A 7,486-nucleotide genomic window follows, 5' to 3' on the forward strand; every position below is an offset into this window, starting at 1 on the left:
CTATTTCTCCTTCTAATAGAGACCTTCAGCAATTTATATTTTGCTTTGCTTCCCTGTGGTACAAACCCACTGACACCAGAAAATCACCCTGGATTTAGTCCAGCACTTATCCAGCTTCAGCAGGAGTTTCTCGGTTACCCATGAACATGACATAAGAGATAACAAAAGTCACCTTTGCTCTCTAGCAGCTGGAAGGGAAAGTCACTAGAAATATGCATCTGGCATCAACAGAGCCTTGCACCATCATGGTGTTTCTGCCAAGGGAAAGAGGCAAATGCAGCTGGGATGGACCCTAATGCAAATTAGGAGAGATCGAAGGGAAAAAATTGTTTGCTGGGACAAAGGTGTTTGAGTGAAGACATGGTCTTCAGCCTAAAGCATCTTTACTAGGTCCACCTTCAAACCAGTCTGAGTGATGGGTATTAAGTCATCTTCTCTCTCCACTCTTTCCCTAGGAAACGCTGAGATGGATGGAGCTGCTGGCAAAGGAACAGAGGTGAAGGCTCCTACTTTCATGCAGCACAAAGATACGCCCAGCTTTAGTGAGGGAGCCACAATGCTAAATACAGTGATGTATAGTGAACTGCTGGGTTGGGAGACCAGAGATGCCAGTGCCTGGGATCCTCCTTCTACCTGCTGTGCCACAGCAAAATCCCAGAGATAGTACTGGTTTCTCACTGCATTTCCTCATACTCAGTGGGAAAAGCTATTAATAAAGAGCTGAATATTGCTGTTACCTGCCAAGAAGATAAGAGCTCCCCTTTCTCTCTGGCTTGCAAGTGCAAAGGCAGGTATTGTTGTGGCATAAAGATAAAAACTGTGGAGAACATGATCAGGCACTGTCCACGGAGCATTACTTAATATCGTTACTCCTAAGGGTGTGCAGCAGTGCCCAGTGGACTTCAACTGGCCAAGGGACTGGTGACAGGCAGTCACAGTGGTTTTGAGAGCTCAGATCAGAGCTCTGGGCAAGTTGTGATGGGTTATTAAGATATACAAAATATGTGAATGCAGAGGTCCTTTGGTAAATTGAAAGCATGTTTAATATTTCCAGCATTACCCTTTTGTGTCTCCAGGCAGCTTGTGGTGATTATTCCCTAAGAAAAGGTTGTGCAAAGATCTTTGATCCCGTCTGCGGCACAGACAACCTCCTATATGACAACGAGTGTATGTTGTGCTTTCAGAACCTGTGAGTAACTGGACCTCCCGCACATTTAAATACCACACAGATGAGGGCCACTACAGATGTCTGGGATTTCCCAGAATGCGAGCTGTTTGCATGCAGCTGGATGGAGCATGGTCAGCGAGCCTGGCACATCTGGCACGGATCTGGCTTCCCATGCGGATGCTGCACCCGCTGCTCCGAGCACATGGACTCTGCCTGTGAAACAGCTCCCACATGAGCTGCCCACAAGCAGGGACCGCACAGCCAAAATCTCCCCTTACCTGCAGCTGCCAAACCGTAGTGATTGCTCAGACTGTGCTGGAGGGTGCCCAGGAACTCAAATAGTGAAGTCCTCAAAGCCTGCCCAGATCAAGCGTGCATGCAGAGAAATGTTTTTCCGAGTGACCTCAAATGTGTGGTGGCTGAGGAAAAACTATGGGGTTTTACCCCAGTAATTTATAGCTGAGCTCTGCTTTCTGCTCTTCTCTGCATATGAAAAGGTACAATTCGGGTATTTTTAAGAATGAGCCTTATATTTAATCTGTGGTGGTGCCAGATTGCACCATCTGAGCAGAAGGCCAGGTCCAAACGCTAGCAATGTCTCTGGCAAGACTTGATTCATTTAATCTGGCTTGGGCCTTAGCTAATTTTGAGTATATTTATACATTGGAAGTCCTCTGTGTTGGACAAGTGAAGGAATTACTTCCAACTCAATGCTATTAGGTGGTTTGAAAATCTCTATTGGGAAGATTGAGTCTTATCTGTAGCCAGCTGCCCCATTCTGTAGGGCTAAGGGAGCTTCGTCCTTAACTTTACCTGGTGGAGGCAGGGATTTTTTGTGATCAGGCTCACACACCCATCTGCCATCAGCAGAGACATTTCTAACAGAAGCTCAAATTCCAGTTTTTCTACTGTTGGATGAGTGGGCTTGTGGAGCCAACTTCTGCTTTTAGGAGCAGCTCTGCAGTAACAAGAACAGAGTCCAGATCACCAGGAAAAAAAAAAAGCTTGGATAACAATTGTTGGTCTGGTTGTCTCCTCTTCCCTTCATTAAGCCAGGCTGCTGCCCCATATTCTGCTTCTGGCCTGTTCAAATGCTGGGTTTGCATTTAAAAAGGATGCAGTCAGGCAGAGACATGCTGAGTGGGATCTCCTGAACAAAGGCTCCATGGTTAATGACCCAGCACGCATGGCAGGGTGGTAATGACCATGCTGGAAGCCAGCAGCCCAGCACCAGCTGCCGGTTGTATTGTACAACAGATGGGGGTGGGAGGTTTGTCAGACACAACATCATTAGGACTTTGGCCATGAACCAAGAGTGGGGTAAAGACAGCAAGGAAGGCTTTAAAGCCAGCTACACAGGGAGTGAAGTGACACTGCAGATGCTACATCCTTCCCTGGTGCAGAGCCAGAAGTGATCACAAGAAGGAAAGTCTGGGGTATAGAAAGAAAAGACTGAGCCGGTGATGTATCCAGAGCTGTCCAGGAGTCAGGGGAGGAAAGCTGGTGCTGATGCTCACTTTGCATTGATAGACACTTCATCCCTGGATTTCTTCAAACTCCCATTTGAGCAAGCTCTAAGGAGCTGCAACTGGAAATGTGCTGCTCCTGCAGGTCAAAGCCCTGAACTTTGCAGCTCCCCTGTAACGTTCCCAAGCAAAGAAGTTTTGGGGTTAGGAACAATGGCTGTTTGGTCTCCTCGTCAGGGTGATCTTGGCCAAGCAGCAGGAGTTTGAACCTGTCTGGTGCCAAATGTCTCAGGGGAGAGATAAACGGAGAGTCCTCATCCATACAGTTTTAGTCCATGGGGAAAAGTTAGACAGCCAAGAGGCAGATGAAGTGTCATTTGCAGTTCTCCGTGTGCAACCGGTCTGACAAGAGCTGGAGGCCTGCAAGGAGTCTGGGAATAACTACTGAGAGAGCATCTGGCTGATCCCCGCAGCACCAGCGTCTCTCTTGTCGCCTTCGGTCACTTCACTGTGACCAGCATGCAAAATCTTTTTGCGAAACACAAAACAGCTTGAAAATCATCAACCCAGCATCTCTCTATGCACCTGAGACATGGGTTTGTCTTTCCAAAGAGAACATCATGATTCCGCATGAAAATGGAACAATTCAGAGCAATTAGGTCTACTACAGGGTAAAAAAAAAAATAAGTCTTTTTTTGCAGGTGCCTTTTTAGTATTTTCCTTGCTTTTGCTGTGGAGGCAATTGGAAGGGGAGGCTGGGAGAAGCCCAAGTCCAAGCAAGACACAATGGCAAGCATTTGCCTGTAAAAACCTACAAAACAAAACCACAACCTTTATCATCTGCATCCAGACAGAGATTACAGGTGTCTTAGTGCTGTCTTACAGCACAGAGGTGGATTATTCTGCCAGGAAGTGTCAGAAATCACCAGCTGTTGAGCTTCTTAGAACCAATTAATACATGTCCATAGCAACACTGAACTCCCTGTCAAGAATATGTGGCCTTACTTACTGTGAATATTACTTAAATGATAATATAAGCAGTATTTTCCTTCCTTTCTTCCTTCCTTTTTCTCTTTCTTTCCTTGTCGTCCAAGCCAGGGTCTTCTGTGTATCAGGGACCTGAAGGCATTCTCTAGCATATTTCTACATCTCTTCCAGGCAAAGAAACACCAATGTGCGCATAAAGAGCAGGGGAATGTGCCAGAAGCCCTCTGCCTGGTCCAGCTCCACTCAAAACTAAAAGGTACAACTGTTCCAGAGAAGATAGTACAAAGCTGTCCCTCACTTGTACTCCTAATAAAACAGGAGCATTGCCATGTCTTGCACTGGGATTTCTTTCGCACACAGCAGCCCCCTTTCCCTGACATCTGAAATATCTTCCTAGGAAATACAGTTTGTTTTGGTAATGGCCATAAGAACTGAGAGAAAATTACAGGCGGAGCCCCAGAGACAAGGCTAAGACATGCCCAAGGAGAGAGCCAGGCTCCAGCATAACAAAGAGGCTCTTCTTTTGCATCAATAATTTTGATTTCCTTTCCAGCATCTAAGCAGTAAGAGATTTTAGCATTCTCATGATTTGCAATTCTGTTTGTTAAATAGAGGGCATTAAAGCCCTTGCTCCATGACCTTTGCCAGGAGGAGTCCAACAAGCCACCTCCATGCCGACCTGTCTCCAGCCTTGTCCATACACCAGTGCATCACACAGTCCCTGTACACCGAAAACCACCAATCTCAGACTCATCCTGTAGGTCACAGCTACCCAGTGCATCGGAAAACCAAAAAGGCTCCATTTTTCCAGGCAAAACCCATTTTTCTTCCTCTAGCGGCCCCGGTGAGCTTTGCTGCTGGCACTCACAGGGCTGCGGGCCAGCGGGAGGGGCGATGCGGCGCCCGGGGCAGCAGGACGCGGGATGAGGGGTGGAGAAAGGGATGTCTCGGCACTGGAGGCCGCTGTTGCTCCGCCTGAGCCGGTGCCGGAGCCGATCCCGGGGCTGGAGCCCGCAGCTGGAAGGAGGCGCGCATGGGGCAGGCGGGGAGCCGCGCAGCGGCATGCCGGTGCTGCTCCTTCCAGCCCTGCAGCGATCCAAGAGCCGCTGCGGTGGGTTAGCGGAGGTGCTCAACCCAAACCAGCCCGGGACAGAGCGGCCGGGGCTGGGGGTTGAACACTGTTGGGGTCCCCCATGCGTTACAGCCCTCCAAGTAAATGGCTATTCATACTTTTGGACAAACCAAATCCGTAGCGAATGCTGAATTTCGTTGTGGTTAGAAAGATGCGTTTGAGTTCTCTTTATGTTCCTTGAAGAAGCAGCTGAAACACACAAACCTGCAGGATCAGCCTGAGAGAAAGCTCTAGTGCTCGCTTGAAATGTCAAACGCAACCAGCTGCAGCGGGGAGGGAGGGCAGTACGGGCTCCACATCCCAGGTCTGCCAACAAGTCTGGCTGCGGTTGAGGGAGAGAGGAAAAACGACTCGCTTTGCCCATATGTAAAATTAATGCACTGAAGGTGGTAGCCCCAAATAGGCTTGAGACTGTAAATTGCCTTAACATCTTTGCATAAAGGGGATCCTGGAAGTATGCCTCCAGCAGCTGGGATATTTCTGATTCTGCTGCATCATGAGAAACAGAGCATAGCTTTTAGCTGGAGAGGTCTCTGCAAGTGGGGCTGGCAGGAGCGGAGGCTGAGCATCCTCACACTGTTTGCTCACTGCTTTTGGACTTTGTGGCATGGCTAAACCCAGCTTAGCTCCAAACTCATCCAAGTTGGCTTCTTCCACTCAAAACACTGAAAAGAATGTACCGAGGCCAGCTTATGCCAAGCAAAACATCTTTCCTGTCCATGCCATTTCTGGAAAACATCACCCTGCATTAGCCAAGAATATTCCTTTGATGAAGCAAGGTGCTGACCAAGCTTGCAAAGCAGCAGGTCGGTCACATCAGTTGAATGGTTGAGTGCAGACTGCAGCTCCCCAGGCAGTGCTCTGACAGAGCTAGCATTCCTGCTAAATGTCAGCCACATCCATTCAGCAGCAGGTTTGAAATTATGGGAGGCAACAGGTCAAGGGCCACCCTGTAGGTACTGCACAGCTGGGATGCATGAAGCAGAACCAGCAGCAGGTTTCCAGGAGGGAAGGGTTGCTGTCCATATTCCGGTTTTGGCTTGACCAAGTGCAAACCTGAGGAAGCTTTAACAGGTGCAAAGATGTTTTATCAACTCCTAGACCAGGTTTAGTTTTATTTATAGGAGACTCATCCTCAAAAGCCAGTCTTCTGCCCCCATAAAGATTCTTCCCTGAAGCTAAAGAGAGAAGCACTTCATCTCAGCTGCTCCTCCACCATCTGATCACCAGCAGAGCCTGGAGCCATCCTGCTGGCAGCCAACATGACTTTTCTGAGACACCAGCTTGCTTCCCTGTGTCTCCTGATGCTGTTCCCAGTGCTGGTGAGTTGACAGGGATAGAGCAAAAGGGAGAGTGACGGGAGGAAGGATAACGTTTCAGTTCTTTTCTTCATCTGTCTAAATAGCTGCAGCCTTTCAGGCCACATTCCAAGGGCAGCACTTCTGGCAGTGGGTGTTTGGGAGAGCCATGAACACATTTCAAATGATGCAACTGGGGAAAAACAGGACTCACCAAAACACAGGAAGAGCTCAGCCATCCGCCTCCATCCTCCTTCCCTTCTGGTTGCTGCCAGAGGGCTCAGCCAGGCCAGTGGGAAAGGCCAAGGGGTTCACAGGCACACAGTGGATGAGAAAGACCCCAAAGGACGGTACTAACAGGGGGGGTCAGCATTTATTGCCTGGGAAAGCGAGAGCACAGAGCAATGCAACGTCAGCCCCACCACCACATTGCTCAGAATAACAACTGCTTGAATGGCAAAGTGGGAAACACCAAAAATAACCATGCTGGTTGCAGCAATCAGGAATTCACAGACAGCAAGATACCCGTATGGCCCAGCCCCACGCCAGCTCCCTGCCTGCCTGCCCTGGGGAGCACCAGCACACCTATGTAGAGGAGGAGCAGGTGGTTTGCACAAGCAATGCATCCCCTCCTCCTGCCATCCAGAGAGTATCTCTCTCCAGCACTCCTTTGCCAGGATTTGCTGTTCAGGTGGAAGCTTTTCAAAGCAAGGTCACATCCTGCTCAATGCCTCCAAAGCAGCCCTAGATTCTGCCAAGCCTCAGGAATGTCACAAGAGTGATGAAAACCAGACAGCAAGGACAGATGGCCCAGGGGAGCATTTCCTGATCACAAAACCATGTTTCTTTAAAATTGAGACTTTTCTGCTGGTAAAAATTGCTGTGAAATTCAGCCAGGGAAGTTCTTCCCCTTCTGCCTCCTGGAACACTCAACTGAAGCTCCCGTCCGGGAAGGAACATCTATGTTCACTGAGGTGCTTTTTGACTTGATAATGTCATGATAGCAAATCGAAGTCCGGATTAGAACTGGACCAAGGGACTTTAGTGATGTGCAAGGCCACAGCTGAGAAGCATCTCTGGATTTCTGGTAGTTTTAAAACACTCCCATTTTCAGTCCTGTTTGGAAGAGGCAACATTTGCACTGCCTTCACCCACTGCAGCCTTCCCTGACCTTTCTCCACCAAGAAAGCTTCTATTTTAGCCACATTTTCAACATGAGATTTGTTTTTCTAGTTGGGAATAAGCAGAGGCTTCCTCAGATGTGCTGCAGCTGCCAGAGGGTACTTTCCATGGGCTGTGTCCAGTTCCAGGAGGCTTTTTTGGAAGGGAGCTGCATTAAGCCCAGTTTGGCCAGTTGGGAAAGAGAACTTCGCATTGCAGACACCCCATGGGAACCTGTCAGTGAAAGGCTCTGTGTGTGCTGCCACGTACCACC

This window comes from Psittacula echo (assembly GCF_963264785.1).
Source record: "Psittacula echo genome assembly, chromosome: 11".
Taxonomy (NCBI): Eukaryota; Metazoa; Chordata; class Aves; order Psittaciformes; family Psittacidae; genus Psittacula; species Psittacula echo.